We start from the raw sequence: 14,663 nt of genomic DNA, 5'->3' as shown, positions 1-14,663 counted from the left end.
ACAGTGTCAAATGCAGCAGACAGATCAAGCAGGATTACTAGGTAGGATTCATTTTGGTCTAGAAGTCTTAAGGCATCATCGACAATGTGAACCATGGCTGTTTCAGTACTGTCTGAAACCTGTTTTGTATTGGTCGAGGAGTTGGGATTGTTCTATGTGGTTACATAGCTGTTGATGTACATATTTTTCCAGGAGCTTGGCCACAGTTAGGATGTTGGTAATAGGATGGTAGTTGTTGAACTCTGATTGAGCAGCATTGTTTTTTTAATATAGGTGTGGCCTGGCCACTTTTTAGACAGTCTGGTATGGAGTCTTGTGTTAGGGAAGCATTAATAATTCTGGTCCAAAGAGGAAGCAGGGAGTGTTTGATCTTGTTGAGAAGTTTGGAGGGTAAGGGGTCATTGTAATGATTACCGTGTTTCAGAGACGATAGTAGATTTAAGATGTTAGATTTGTTAAGAGTCTCAAAGATGGCCCTAAAGGTGTTATTTTTGGGCTTCTGGGAGGGGCTTTCAAGGTGACACCTTGAGAAATGGGGGATGAGGTGGCGTGGCAGTGATGGATAAGTGCTCTATAACTGTTTGTAGTTTCTTTGTCTATTTCTTGGCTTTCTCAATTAAGAAGGAGGTAAATGCATCACAACTGGGCTGAGTTAAGTTCACAGAAGAATAAGGGAGTTTGGTTTTCTATTGGCTTGATTAGAGGTACAAACTGTTTTTTGGGACTGTTTCTGGACTTGTCAAGTTGTAGTTTGAGGAAGGATGCCTTAGATCCTCTGATATGCCTGTTGCAGGCTTTCCTTCTTAGCTTCCGTACATTGAGATTAGTTGGATAGGGGGAGAGTCTCCAAGTTCTTTCTGCTGCTTTTAGTGAGTGGCGTTCATCATTAAGGCTGTAGTCGAACCAAGAGTTCAATTTTTGGATCTGGATTCTTTTCAATTATTTGGACGCGATTGCATCCATTATGTCGGACATGGAGTTCATGTAGTGATTGTGAGGTCTTGTATATCGGAGATGTTAGTTGGTGGAGGGAGAATACTGTTACTGAGAGTAACTAGCGTGAGTGTGGTCCAGCACTTGGCATTAACTGGTTGGCCTTTAGAGAGGACTACCCTTTCTGCTATGGAGAATATGATGCACTGGTAGTCTGTCCAATCACATGGTAGGATAGATTTAATTTGTATGTATGATCCTTTGCTATTATCAGGACTAAGGTTGCCCCTTTATTATGTGTTGGGCTGTTGCAGGCTTGAACAAGGATGAGGCCTGGAGGAAGGATTTGAAGCTATTCACCAAGGGGTAATTTGTGACATTCCAGTGGATATTAAAGTAACTGAGAAAAATCAGATTATTTTGTGAACTGTTGTTGGTAGAGATGATCTCCAGGATTTGTTCTATGAATGAGTGATTGTCACCAGAAGGGTGGTAGATCATGTGCAATTTACACGCTGTGTTGTCATTAGTTCAGATATTGATCCCCAGATATTCGCATGAGGATAGAGATTGAGTGGGAGTTCGTTTTATCAAGAGATTGTTCCGATGAATACAAGCAATGCCCCCACCCAGACGGCCACAACAATCCAAACAAATATAGCCATGGCTGGGAGGAACTAGTAGGTCAGCAGTATCGACAGCATGCTTCGTTGCAGATTGGCAATTAAGTAATGCACATTTAGGTTTGTTTTGGTAACAGTTGTGGGTGGCTTAGAAATGGGGACTGATTTGAGGTTGGATTTAGTGATGGATGTTAAGGTGGGATGTGGATGTCTAACTGGATGTCTGATAATTGTCTGGATTTTGGGGATTTTCCCCAGGAACATGGAGTGGATGATGAGCAAGCAGGTTGAGGACATTGTTGTCCAATAAGTTGGTGACCAGTCTATTGGGTCGGGAGGAGAGATCAAGATCCGGTTTGCAGCTCAATATAGGTAATTGATTTCTGGTATTAGCAGGGATGGTGGTAGTAGAGCATTTGAGTAGGGGAGTATTTCTGGTCCTGCAGGGTTTTTTTAGATTCAAACAATTGTGTTCCAGAGTAAAGGTAGTATGTATTAGGTACTGGATGTCTGCCCTCATCAAATGTAATTCGATTTTCAGTTTGTGTAGCATGGACCACAGTGGAGGTGCTGTGAGACTGGTATGGAGGAGATGTGTGGGGGGTTATGACAGATAGTGCGGGGAGTAGCGGCTTGGGATGGTCCTGACAGATGGGGAAGGGTTGTTGGTCAAGGACCACGTGATGTTGAGTGGTTTGGGGGTTAGGTAAAAAAAAGACGTTTTGGGTAATGGGGGGTGTGAGGAGAGTACAAATTGGATCCTGTGTGGGGGGAGTATTGTCGTGGAGGGAACTAGCATTTTCTAGAGAAGCGGGAGATTTGTGATTAGCGGGTGCAGCGAATGACTTTACAGTGATGGATAACTGACCTTGTGGGGAGACACTATTGTCCTTCCAGTGATCGGTATTGATATTTCGTTCACTTAGGGGATGGTGGTTTGTGGAGTGGTCGTACCCCACCAGTGAGGCAGTGGTATTTAGTACTGTGGTGATGTGACGACTCGGGTTAGGACCGTGGTTCACTGGGGAGGAGTGGTGAGGTTGGGTTGAAGTAGGGCCAGGGGTGGTAGGCTCAAGAGCGTGGCGTGAAGAGGTGTGTAGGGAGGTATTTGGATGGTGGGTTTAAGGGTGTGAGTTGCTTTATTGCAGATCATAGATTTAATGTGAGGGAAGAGTTCCAGGTTGCGGTTGGAGGATTGTGTGAGTACAGTGCCATTGTTGTAGATGGTAATGGTGGTTTAAGCCTTATATACATAAGAGGGTGCAATTGTAAGTATTAGGGCATGCAGTATCTTCTTGGTGCAGATGTCCTTGAGCGCAGAGGAAAAGGCTTTCCTCCATTGAGCAAGACGGTTGCTGAAAAATATTAGGGTGTTGATTATTGAGCCCTTGTAGACACAGTAGTAGGATTCTAGGAAGAGTGTTTCTATATTCCGTTAGAGCATTTTGTCTTGGAGATTTTTTGCAGCAGTTCTGGTTAAGTTTGGTGGATAGTGAATTTGGTGTCTGGTAGGAGAAAGAAGGGGAAGCAGTGCTGTGATGCAAGGTGAATCCATGGTTCTGAATTTGCTGGGCAGGGAGGAGCAAGTATAAGAGGGAGGGGAGTATCTATATGACGATTGGTGGAGGGGGAGGGATGAGACTTGAAATATAACTCATTCCAGGATGATTGCTGCTATTTGGGGAGGATGGGGTGTAGTCTAATTTCCATTGCTATGGGCTTGCTTGGATGGGTATATACCTCTGCCGCTAATGGAGTGTGCAGAGGGTGGTAGAAGGCCTCAGGGCTCAGAGTATACAGGAGGACAGCTGCAGACCGGGAGGTGGCAGCCAAGAGCTTGTGCGATTTGTTGGGGTGGGAGCAAACAAACTTCTTAGGATCTCTTTAGTGGGACCGGAGAGTAATTGTAGGGAAAATCCTAGTAACTTCAGGTGAGTCCATTGTGGGTAGAGGAGTTCTCCTGTAGAGTATATTGGTGTAATTGTGCAATTGAATTTAGATTGAAGCCAACCTATTCCAAGATGGCCGCCAAATTTGGAGGTGGAAGAGAAGCTTGGGTTCTGGTAGTCCTCTGTCAGTTTCTATTGTGCGGTGGGAGGTAGAAGAGATAATTTGTGTACTTAGATAAGAAATACAAATGACTTGCTCTAAATTGAAGCCATTTACTGAGTGCCTTGAAAAAAGGAGTAAAAAACACATTTCATTAAAGCGCCAGTGCCACCTCATTCTTCTTCTCTGGTGTGGAAGTGCTGAGGGTTGAACTGATGTGTAAATTTCCAGAGATTTGGGTAAAGAGAAGCGATTATGTTAATATAAATCCATCTAATATTGGGAGTGACTTTCCCAGTTTACTTCAGAGGGGGAATATGCTCAAATATGACAGTTGCATATGCTTCTGCATGTGTGTGCGTGTTTCCGAATGGTGCTTTTTTGCGTGTCTATATTTATCTTGGTATGCTGGTGAGAGTGTCTGCCTATTCATATAATTTGCTGTGTGTTTCAGTTTTGCCCGAGAGTGTGTGTAAATGCATAATGTAAGGTTATGTGTGTGTTGTGGTGTATGTGTGTGTAGGCACATTATTGTGTATATTTGTAACATTTGAAATGAGCGTGTGTTCGTTAGTGTAAGTGCTTACATCTGCACCTGAGTTATGTCATGTATATGCTTCATGCGTGTGGGCATTTGTGCATGTGTGTGAGAAAAATAAAAGGGGGCCAGAGAGAGAGAGAGAGAGAGAGAGAGAGGGGAGCTGCTTCGTTACAGTGTTTCTCTAAATATTATTTTATAAAATAGATCACATGCCGTAAACTACTCCTGTCAAAACAAGCAACGGATGGACAATGTTAAAGAGGTTGCTCTTACAAATGAAAAAGAGAGATCTGTGTGAGGAATGTACAAGATAACATCAACTAGAGGTAGCCGAGCAATACTCCGTCTGCTCATGGACCATCACGGAATTCCGCTGAGTTTTCGGTTAACTCAATGGAATTCAGCAGAGTTTATGGGCCAATTTGGTAAATTTTTCATGTGTATTTGCTGTTCGTCTGGTGATTTCATTACACAGGTAAATTACTTCTTTCTCTTGATCTTGGTTCAAATTCTCTAATTCTAAATATCCCCTAATTATTTCTTCCAATTGAACTTTTAATTTGGTAATATCTAGTGGTCTTTTTTTTCAGGTTCTGGGCTAGTCTGTCTTTGAAATCCTTGTAGCTTCTTCAAAACATGGAGGAAAAATTCCATCTTCAAACAAATTTGTTTCCCTGGGGACTACTGATGTTGTAAAAACAAGCCTTCCCCCATCTCCTAATGCCGGGTCTGTCTGAGGTGGTCTTCACACAACAATCTGTGAATTCTGAGAAGTCGGAATGAATCCTGTGGTCAGTAAACCTCCTACTGCTACTTGTGCCTCTGAAGTCAAATCAACATTTAATGGGGAATTTACAACTGGTCTAGGTACTTTCTCTACAATAACTGGTTGTGGCACTTGCACCGGACCATGCATAAACATGTGAATTTACCACAGGTGATGGAAAAGTCTGTGGCTGGGCAACGCATGGTGGGAAAATCTATGATACTTGAAGGGGTCCCTCAATTTGTACCACTCTAGTCTCTACAGGGGCATTAGCTATTGTACTGCTTGTTGTGGCACCACTCTCACTATTATCAGTTGACATTGTATAATGCTGGGGTCCTGCAGCCAACATTGTTTCTAAAATATTATCCCCCGAATCTCAATCTGTCTCATCTTCTTTTTCCTAATTTTTGCTGGGTCTTTTGCTTCTTCCCTTTCTCCAGTATTTCTGTGGTAATAGCTGGATATAAATATTCCAGTGCCTTCAACTATGACTTTCCTCCATCTCTGTTGGTCTTCTTCCCACCAAGCATCTGCATAATTACACATTGCTCTCTTTGTTCTTTTCTGATATGATATTTTTCCCTTTCTTTCCCTTGAGCAACCTTTTCCCAAAAATTCAAGGCTTTATATTGTGTGGGTCTAGGGGTGGTTTTATTTTGTATAATTTTTCTTTCAATCCCTCAATAATTCTACTTTCAAAGCTACCGTATTGTGGTATTTTAATGCACCTTCCTTCTCAGTGATCTTGCACCATTGGCAAAATGATAAACATGTACGTAATACCAATTCAGTTGTCATATAATGTGCAAGAGTACCCTCAGGATGTGCTTCTTCAGCTTCCTGTACCAGAATTGCAACATCACCCCTTACCAGACTCTAAAATTCTTTAAAGCATTTCGTGATTCTAACAAAATTGCAAGATAAACAATTTCAATGTAATATTTTGATTCTGTTCCGTAAACGTCAAATTTCCTCTACTCCAATCCTGTCACAGTTGTTATTTTATCGAAATCCTGTTAACAAATCTCAATGCAGTATTCACACAAACACTGACCTATACCAGCGTGGCACACTGACGTCACCACCCAACCTCAGCGCGAAACACTATGACGTATAATCTCACTCCTCACAGCAGCTTACCCTCCTTTAGAATTTCTCTCGTAATTATACAAACCAACAAAAACTTTTCAAATTGCAATAACAATTTCTTATTTGCTCTTCTAAAGAAAGCAATAGTAATTTATCCACACAAAAGAATTCCACAATTGCAAGTGAAGTCTCGACCAGCGTAAAATCACTCTAATCAATACAGCTCCACCCTTTTGTGCAATTAGATTCTGCTAACATCAGTCAATATTAAACAATCACAACAGATCATTAGTATTTCTATCTCAATCATGTAGGTGATGGTATCTTACACTCTATACCACAAATCGCTGCAGACAAATACCATTCCACAACGGCGTACACAAGTGCCTTCCAAATATCTTTTTTATCTATCAAGTGTCTTCTACACTTAATTTAATATCTATCCCGAGATCTTAGATTATGCTGAGTCTGAAACTCTTCAATCTCTGTACATAGAAATAATAAAAACCTTCATTCAGCAAACCATTCACTCTCAACTCAATAATACAACAGTAAACACGATGACAATAGACTTCACATTAATACTCACACCTCCAAAACAGCAACCACCTTTGAAAACCGCAGCTTGTCAGCTCCTCAAACTCCAAACTCCTGGGCCTGGATTTTCAGGATTCAAATTTTTATTTTAAATTGGGAAATTATTTATAGCTCTTTGATCAAGGTGAAACTATATCACTGCTACCAGGAAACTGATAATGCGGATTGGGGCCAAAATTAAATAATATGGTTCACTGTTCAATTACCATCACTTACAGAGTTAAGCCCTGTACCCGCGCCGGTCACTTCTTGTCCAAGGGATGTATCTTGGGCACTGTATTTTGAGTTAAAGAGCTATTTCAGTATCACAAGCAATTACCAAATACAATTTCAAGTTGAATGATGAGAGTTTGGAATAGTTTTCAAAACATTTACTATTAAGAGATTAGTCAGTTTTCTTTTTCTTTCTTTATTCAAATTAGTCAAATAATGAAGTAAGTTAACAGAAATCTTGTAAAAGGTTTGGTTAGGAAAAGTAATCAAATAGTGCATCAAGCACATTGCATAAAGGAATAAAACCTTATTCTAGAGATCAGGACTGGAATTTTAGAGCTAGTAGAACGCATGAAGAGTTCTATTTCAAGGAAAAGAGTGAGATGGAAGGAGCATAAAGCTCAAAGCCAAATTAAAGCAGCAGAACTTCCCATAAATAGTAGTTCACGAATCTCAGCCGAGTCTTAGTAATGCGAGCAGATGATCATACAGTTGCAGTAGCAGTCTGTACAATAAAGCATCAAAATAATGATGAACAGAAGCAGCAGTAGCCACAACTGTGAGCCTAGGATATAGGAATGGGCCATGGAAATTATGAAAAAGCAATAGACACTAATTAGGAACATGCACTGATATAGAAGACATGAATACATGTTGCAGACATTGTATCAGGCTTCTTTCTCTCTGGTGCAATCAAAAGGCAGATCTCCTCTGTGAGCAAAGTTCTGTTCTTCGTTTGCCACGAAAACACATGCAGATTGTAAAGCCTTATTATAAGTTATTTACAGATGTTCTTACGTAGTTAAGGTTTAGAAACATAAGTCTTAGTTCCCATTGGTATAGATCATGATTTGACCTTCTAAAATAATTGTTTCACTGTATACACAATGAACTATTCTAAAGAGAAAACACATTATCTTTGGAAAAATACTTTTTAGTAATGCTTTCCATTAACAAGAACAAGAAATATTGTTTTGAATGTGCAACTGTTCTATTCAGGCATTGTGAGAAATACGGTGAGAAGTTTTAACAATACAAACAATATGTTTCTTAGTAAAAACAAATATATTTCATTAAAACCAGAACATTCTGCAGTTATGATAAACATTTCTAAGCATATCACATTAAGGTCAGGTTTTTAGATTGTATTTTGCACAGTTCAGCAATATTAGGTTAACCACTAGTCAAAGAAAGCTTGCTTCTTATTTTTCTATGCCCTAGCATGACTTAGCTATGGCTGCCTATTGCTGTTTGAACATTCAGAATGTATGTTATTGCTTTGAAGTTTACATTAATCATTGTACATTTTTAACTATTAATCTGAATAATTGCATTTTAATTTGTGAACCTTATCAGGGATGAGAACAGAACAATGAACTTCAGGCCATGTGTCTTATGGTTTAAATTTATACACATTCTCAGGAACCTCCTTTGACAAAATAATATGTGGAAATCCATAGTTCCCTAATGACCTAACCCCAATCACATGTATCATCAACTTTTTCATCCATTCAGTTGCTCTTCTCCTCCTTATCCTTTATTTACTGCTCTGAATTCTTCCATGTCCTTTTCACAGGTCTCTAACTTCACCTCTGATTTAATGCCATTGCCGCAACACATTTTGGCACTATATCTCTGTCACGAGGCGGGCATGCCAGGGGACTGTAAAGGACACTCAATGTCATGGTACGATGCGCCAACTACCTAACAACCTCTTGTCTTCCAGCAGCAGGATAACTGGATACATCGCTCTTCTCCGTCTTTATGAGGTCCGTCAGAAAAGGGGTCCTGTAGTTTTAACTGGAATGCAGAACCGGATGACTCCGCCCTCAATGCTGACACGGAGGGGAGCTGGCCAACAAGAACGGACGAAACCAGGAAGCAAGTGTGGTACAAGACCGGAGGACGGGAGCCAAGGGAGAAACGAGGAGAGCGAGGAAGGTCAGAGAGCGTGGACCGAGGAGACGAATTGAGAGTTGCGGGAATACCACGAGACGCCAGAGGATTCGAAAGGAGTGCGGGGATGCCATGAGAGCCAGGAGGCCACCGGGACCACGTCTCACAAGTACGAGGGTGGTTTGCGGGCTGGGTAGGGAGGCGGGAGAAACCCGATGGCTAAGGGTATCAGCCCCTACCAGTCCCCTCCATAGGTGTGTTCCCCTCCCTGCACAATCACTCCTTTTCCTAGACGTGTGGCACTGGTTTGGAGTGTATTCGCTCACTACCCAATCCCTCATGTGCACCTAAAGGCACAACACACTTACACTTTCTCCCCATTTCATTTTTCCCCATGAGAGCCATGTCCATACGAGAAGAAGCTGATGTCCCTAATGATCTGACTGCTGATCACCCCCCAAGACGACCGCTACAGACAGACACCAGTCAGGAGAAAAGAAACCTTGTATACCCTCGCTGCGGTACCCTGCACTCTGGCTACTAAGAGGAGACGCTTTCTACAAAAAATAAAAACCTGTTTGCATCATCCTGTTGTCCTGCCCCTTCCTTCGAACCCGCTACAATCTCACATGAGCAAATTTCTTTACATGCCATCATCCAATCTGGACAATCTCTAATGTTTGATATAGCATTTACATTCCCGCATATATAACAAATCACCTCACACCACCACTTCAAGCCTTGGCATTTGTTTTGCTACTGCTTCTCTCCCTACTTCCTTTAAACTCACTCTCATTTCTCTTCTTTCCTTCTCCTTAATATACAACATCCAGCTAAGATTTCATTTTCATACTTTTTTCATTTACTACTTTTTTGATCCCCATTTGTATTCCTCGAGTGTGAGGAACTGGGTTGTTGGTTGAGTGGGGCATTAACCCTGCTCAAGCAACAGCCACAATCTATCTGTCAGGGTGAACTACAAAAAGTCCCTAAATTAACCAGTGGTAAACCCTCTAGTAACTTGGCACAAAAGAAAGCAGTCAGGCTTAATTTAGAAGCAATGTGTAAAGTATTTATGCAGCACACAAACAGTAATAGAGTGAGAACACAACACCCTAAAAAATCCCACACCAATTTAGAAAAATAGAGTAAAATCTAATGCACTACTTGACACACAAACAATCGAAATGTAATCAGTAGAAACGGAGTTATGAATTTTTAAAGATTACAGTAAAACCTAGAGACTAAGGGCCTCATGTAGGAAGCCAAATACCGGTCGGTAACGGCCGATTTTCAGTAATTATACCGTTACCGACCGGTATTTTGGCTTTTGGTATGTAGGGGGACAATTTCTGTATTCGGAATTTACCGAATCGGTAAAATTACCGATTCGGTAATTTTACCGATTCGGTAAATTCCGAATACAGAAATGAGATGTAGGGGGAGTGTGTGGGTGATGTTTGGAGTCGGTATTTACCACCAACTAATAGTTGGTGGTAAATAAAGTATGGATGGTGAAATGCATTGCATAGCGCCTACAAGTGTGCAATGTGGCAGACATACATGCCCTTCGGGCATGTATGTGTGCCACATGTGCACACATAGCCGTTTCAGGGGTGCAACAGGGTGTCAATGTGACACCCTGCCACCCTTGCATGTGTTCCCCCCATTACCGAATCGGTATTTACCGATTCGGTAATGAGGCATACCTTCCCATCAATGGGAAGGTATGCCTCATTACCGAATCGGTAAATACCGATTCGGTAATTACCGAATTATTCCGAATCGGTAATATTTACCGACCAATTACCTACATATCATTTACCACTTCATAAATACCGAATCGGTAAAATTCGGCATTTATGAAGTGGTAAATGTGTCCCTACCTACATATGGCCCTAAAAGATCAAAGTTCCAACTGTGACTATCTAGTCACACGAGACCGGTTCAAAGTCGAACAATATTTCCAACCTTGATGGAGCTGAATGGGCACCATTTGGAGGTTCAGGACTTACTCAGGCTGGGTCCATCTGCAGGTTCAAGATGGTTGGAGCCTTTTCTGTCCCCGAGCCTTTGATCAGGATGCCACCCAAACAGCACTTGAAGTCACTCAGGTAGTCCTGGATTCAAGGAGTGAAACAGGGCTCATGAAACAGGGTAGGCCACTGATGCTTCAAGGTTGGCTTAAGGCAGCAGAGCAGTCCTCCCAGGTGCAGAAAAGTAGGCAGTCTTTTGATGTACACAACAGGCTACAGCAGCAGGCAGTCCTATGAGAGTCCCTCCGCATGTCCAAGTGAACTGAGGAGTGGGTCTGAGGGTCTTAGTTTTATATCTAGTGCTGTATTTGAAGTAAGAAAAGTTTCTAGAGATTTCCCTTTGAAGTGATTAGAGTTTCCTGCCTTCCCAGCCCTGGTTTTAGCCTAACTGCATCAACATTGAGGTGGTGTGAATTCATTTGTGTGAAAGTAGGGCACAGCCTATGGATTTGCAAGTGGGGCTGTGCACAGCTCCACCTGCCAGCGATTTCTTATCCAGGCACACCTAATCCCGCTACTGTGAGACTGTCTGAGAGAAATAAACAAAGTCCAGCTACCAACTACAACCACTAGTGTAACCCAGGAACAGGCTTTAGGCACAAAATAGCTGGGGCAGGAAAATGCCAACTTTCTAAAAGTGGAATTTTCAAAATTGTGACATAAAATATGACTTTACCATTAAAGAGGATATTATATTATAATCTCAAAGACACAAACATGACTTTCCTACCTGCTACCTATCAAAATTTAGCACTTATTAAATGTAGTGAGGCAGCGAGTTTCTCACTACCAGGCCATGTAAAATTGAAAAGTGCATGCGCAACCTTTTAATTACAATCCACCCAGTCTTCTGAGCTACCTATGGCCTATCTTAGGGGTAACTTATATGGAATAAAAGGTGAGTTTATGGCTTGGTAAGGGCATTATTTTGCCAAGTCAAATTGGCAGTTTAAAGCTGCCAGCAGGCTGCAATGGCAGACCGGAGACATGTTTTAAAGGGCTACTTTACTGGGTGGTACAATAAGTGCTGCAGGCCTACTTGTATCATTTCATGTCCAGTCCTGAGTATATGGTATACCAATTTATTAGGGGTATATAAGTGCACTTTAGCACTGGTTAGCAGTAGTCAAGTGCCCAGAGCTCTAAGACTAACAAAAACGAATTCAGCAAAAATAGGAGGGTTAAAGGCAAAATGTTTAGGGGTTATCCTGTAGAAAGGGCCAAGTCCAACATTGAGCATGCCATAACAGAGCTTTATCGCAATATGCAATAAAAATCATTATGTGAAATACATAAAAATATTGTTAAGAAAGGAAAGGAAAGGAAAATGAAAATCAATGGTCGCCTAAAAGGTGGACAGATTATAAAGAGCACAATAATGTAAATGTAAATGTGGGTGTACTTGTAAAGTGCACTGTGACTCCATGGAGTATCCTGGCGCTGAAGACCGCTGGGGAACCCGTCCTGGTTTTCCTTGTGAGATGGTCCCTTTTTGGGTATCTCCAAGGTGAAACCAGGCATCCCCGGCGTCTGTGGGTGGCCGTTGTAGAGATGAGGCAAGCTTAATGCCCAGAGTTGCCGAGTGTGTTCCTGGTTAGAGTAGGTACCGAGGCGAGAATTATCGAGTCTGTTTTAACCCTGGTCCACGACCCTGCCGCATTGGGAATTGAACCCTGGTCCCTGGCCGATTCTCTGCTTACGGATCTGCCACCTCTAACCAGTGAGCCACACCTCTCTATAATAACTGCACTGTATTAGTTTTAAATTAGTTATGACCATAAAATAACAATAATAAATAGTTTCTTGAACTGGTAAAATATCAAATTGATTTTAAAACTGAGACAGCTGATTAGAGTAAAATTCTTAACCACATTTCATCTGACTTAGATAAAAATTATAAGTTTTGTCCAAAAGCTTCACTACCGAGCCAAGGATTTTCATGAGTTGTGCCTGCCAAACATAGTAGGAGCACCTCCCTTAACAGATGGATAATCCATTTATGAAATATTTTCCTTACATTTTATGTTTGGTACATAAATGCATGCCAGACAAAGGAAGATCATGTGCTCAAATGTTCAAGGCCACATAACCAGTATTTTGTATTTTGCTTTATCTGTTTCTTTATTCGAATACCCCATGATTGCACGAATATCTGTGCATTTCAATCTAAATCTTAGAAATTTCTGTCAAATTGAAGGTCTCATAATCTTCGTCAAGTAGCGCTGGGGAGTCTGTCTTATAAAACTGAATAGTATAGATGCAACTACCTTCAATGTTTTTGCAAGGACATAATTAAATGCAAAGTTTTCAAATTTGATTTTCTCATTCAGTCGCTTATTCAATATGTATTTTCATGTGATTAGATCTGTCCAATTGTCAACACAAACATGAATCTTTACTATATATCCCAGGTAAGATGCATATCTAGATATCTTGGAGCTATATATGTCATCCCATAGGACTTAACAGGTGCATATCCAGACATTTTACCTAACCGTAGACTATAATTTAAAGCAGCTTCATCTATTCAGTGTCCATGTGCTGCGTGACATAACTCAAGTCTTATTACTGCGTGTGGGGTATGTCTTCTAAATTTGAAGATTTTCCTCAGAAAGTTAATTTCAGATATGTTAAATTTCATGTTACATTTTCCACCAGCTACAATGGCCCCGTATATTAATATAGGGCTAACCATTGCAGCAAGTACTCTATACTCTTTCATTGGAAACGTAACCCCATGTGTTCTGTAGAATTTACTAATCCCTGCTTTCACACTAATGCATTTACTCTTAAATTGTTCCATTTGTGTGATCTATGACAAATTAGTTTTTAGATTAATTCACAATAGTCATAATTAGATATTTTTTCTATCTCTATACTATTAACCAACCAAGATATTATGTTGTTAGTTTTCCCAAAAATCATATTTTTGTTTAGGTTAATAATTTTATTGGCACAACAAGTACAACACAAAAAGGTGCTATAAATATAACTGATATATGAACAATGAAAAACTGCAATTATACATAAAAAGTAATATAACAATCCATTTATTATCATAGCAAGCACAATGAAAGAAAGAAAGAAGGGAGATATAAACAAAAATGAGATTAACATAAATTAGTATAACTATTACAATGCATTAAGGCAATCAATACGTTGTGCTTGAGGAAAGAATGTCAGATATTTCTTAGAAGTTAGCTAAATGAAAAGAATAGATTAAATAGATCATTTTGATAAGTAGGTAGTAACTGGTAGCCACAATTGTTTATGTTTCATTGCTATGTGGAGTTTCTTCAAATTAATAAAGTCTAGTCTATGATTGTCCACATTATATCCCATCATAAACTGATAGATATATATATTTCAAATTGGAAGCAATAACCTGTAAAGCAATAGCTATTAACATATCAACCAATTTTGCAAGAAAATTGTTAGAATCCCAAATAACACGAACCCCACCTGAAAATATCATTTGCAAAGAAAAAGGTGAGAAAATCCAAGTAATAACAATCTTAGACCATACCGGCTTCCACAATTCAACTACTCTGGGAGTAGTCATCTACCACTTGTAAGAGTGTAGTGATACTCGCTGTCCAGTTCCATTAATAAATAAACACATTTGTAAAAGAAGAAGAAAAGAATTAAGGAAAGATAGAAAGGAAAAAGAAGAGAAGACTGGTAAGGATCCCAAGCACATAGAGGGTAAGAGAAGAAGGTGACTAATAAATGAGCCACCAGGTGAATCGTTATTAGGGAGAGAACACACACCTATGAGCGTGTAGTGATGTTGGAAAACTTAAGAGAAGAGATGCAAACTGTAGCTCCATTAAGTAACAGAAACAAGAACTGCATTGCATAGATGACTCCAAAACAAAAAAAAAGGGAACAAGGAAAATCAATGTTGACATTATGAA

Source organism: Triturus cristatus, chromosome 5_1 (assembly GCF_964204655.1).
Source record: "Triturus cristatus chromosome 5_1, aTriCri1.1, whole genome shotgun sequence".
In the NCBI taxonomy this organism is placed as follows: domain Eukaryota; kingdom Metazoa; phylum Chordata; class Amphibia; order Caudata; family Salamandridae; genus Triturus; species Triturus cristatus.
The sequence above is the reverse complement of the archived record's forward strand: the minus strand, read 5'-3'. Positions refer to the sequence as shown.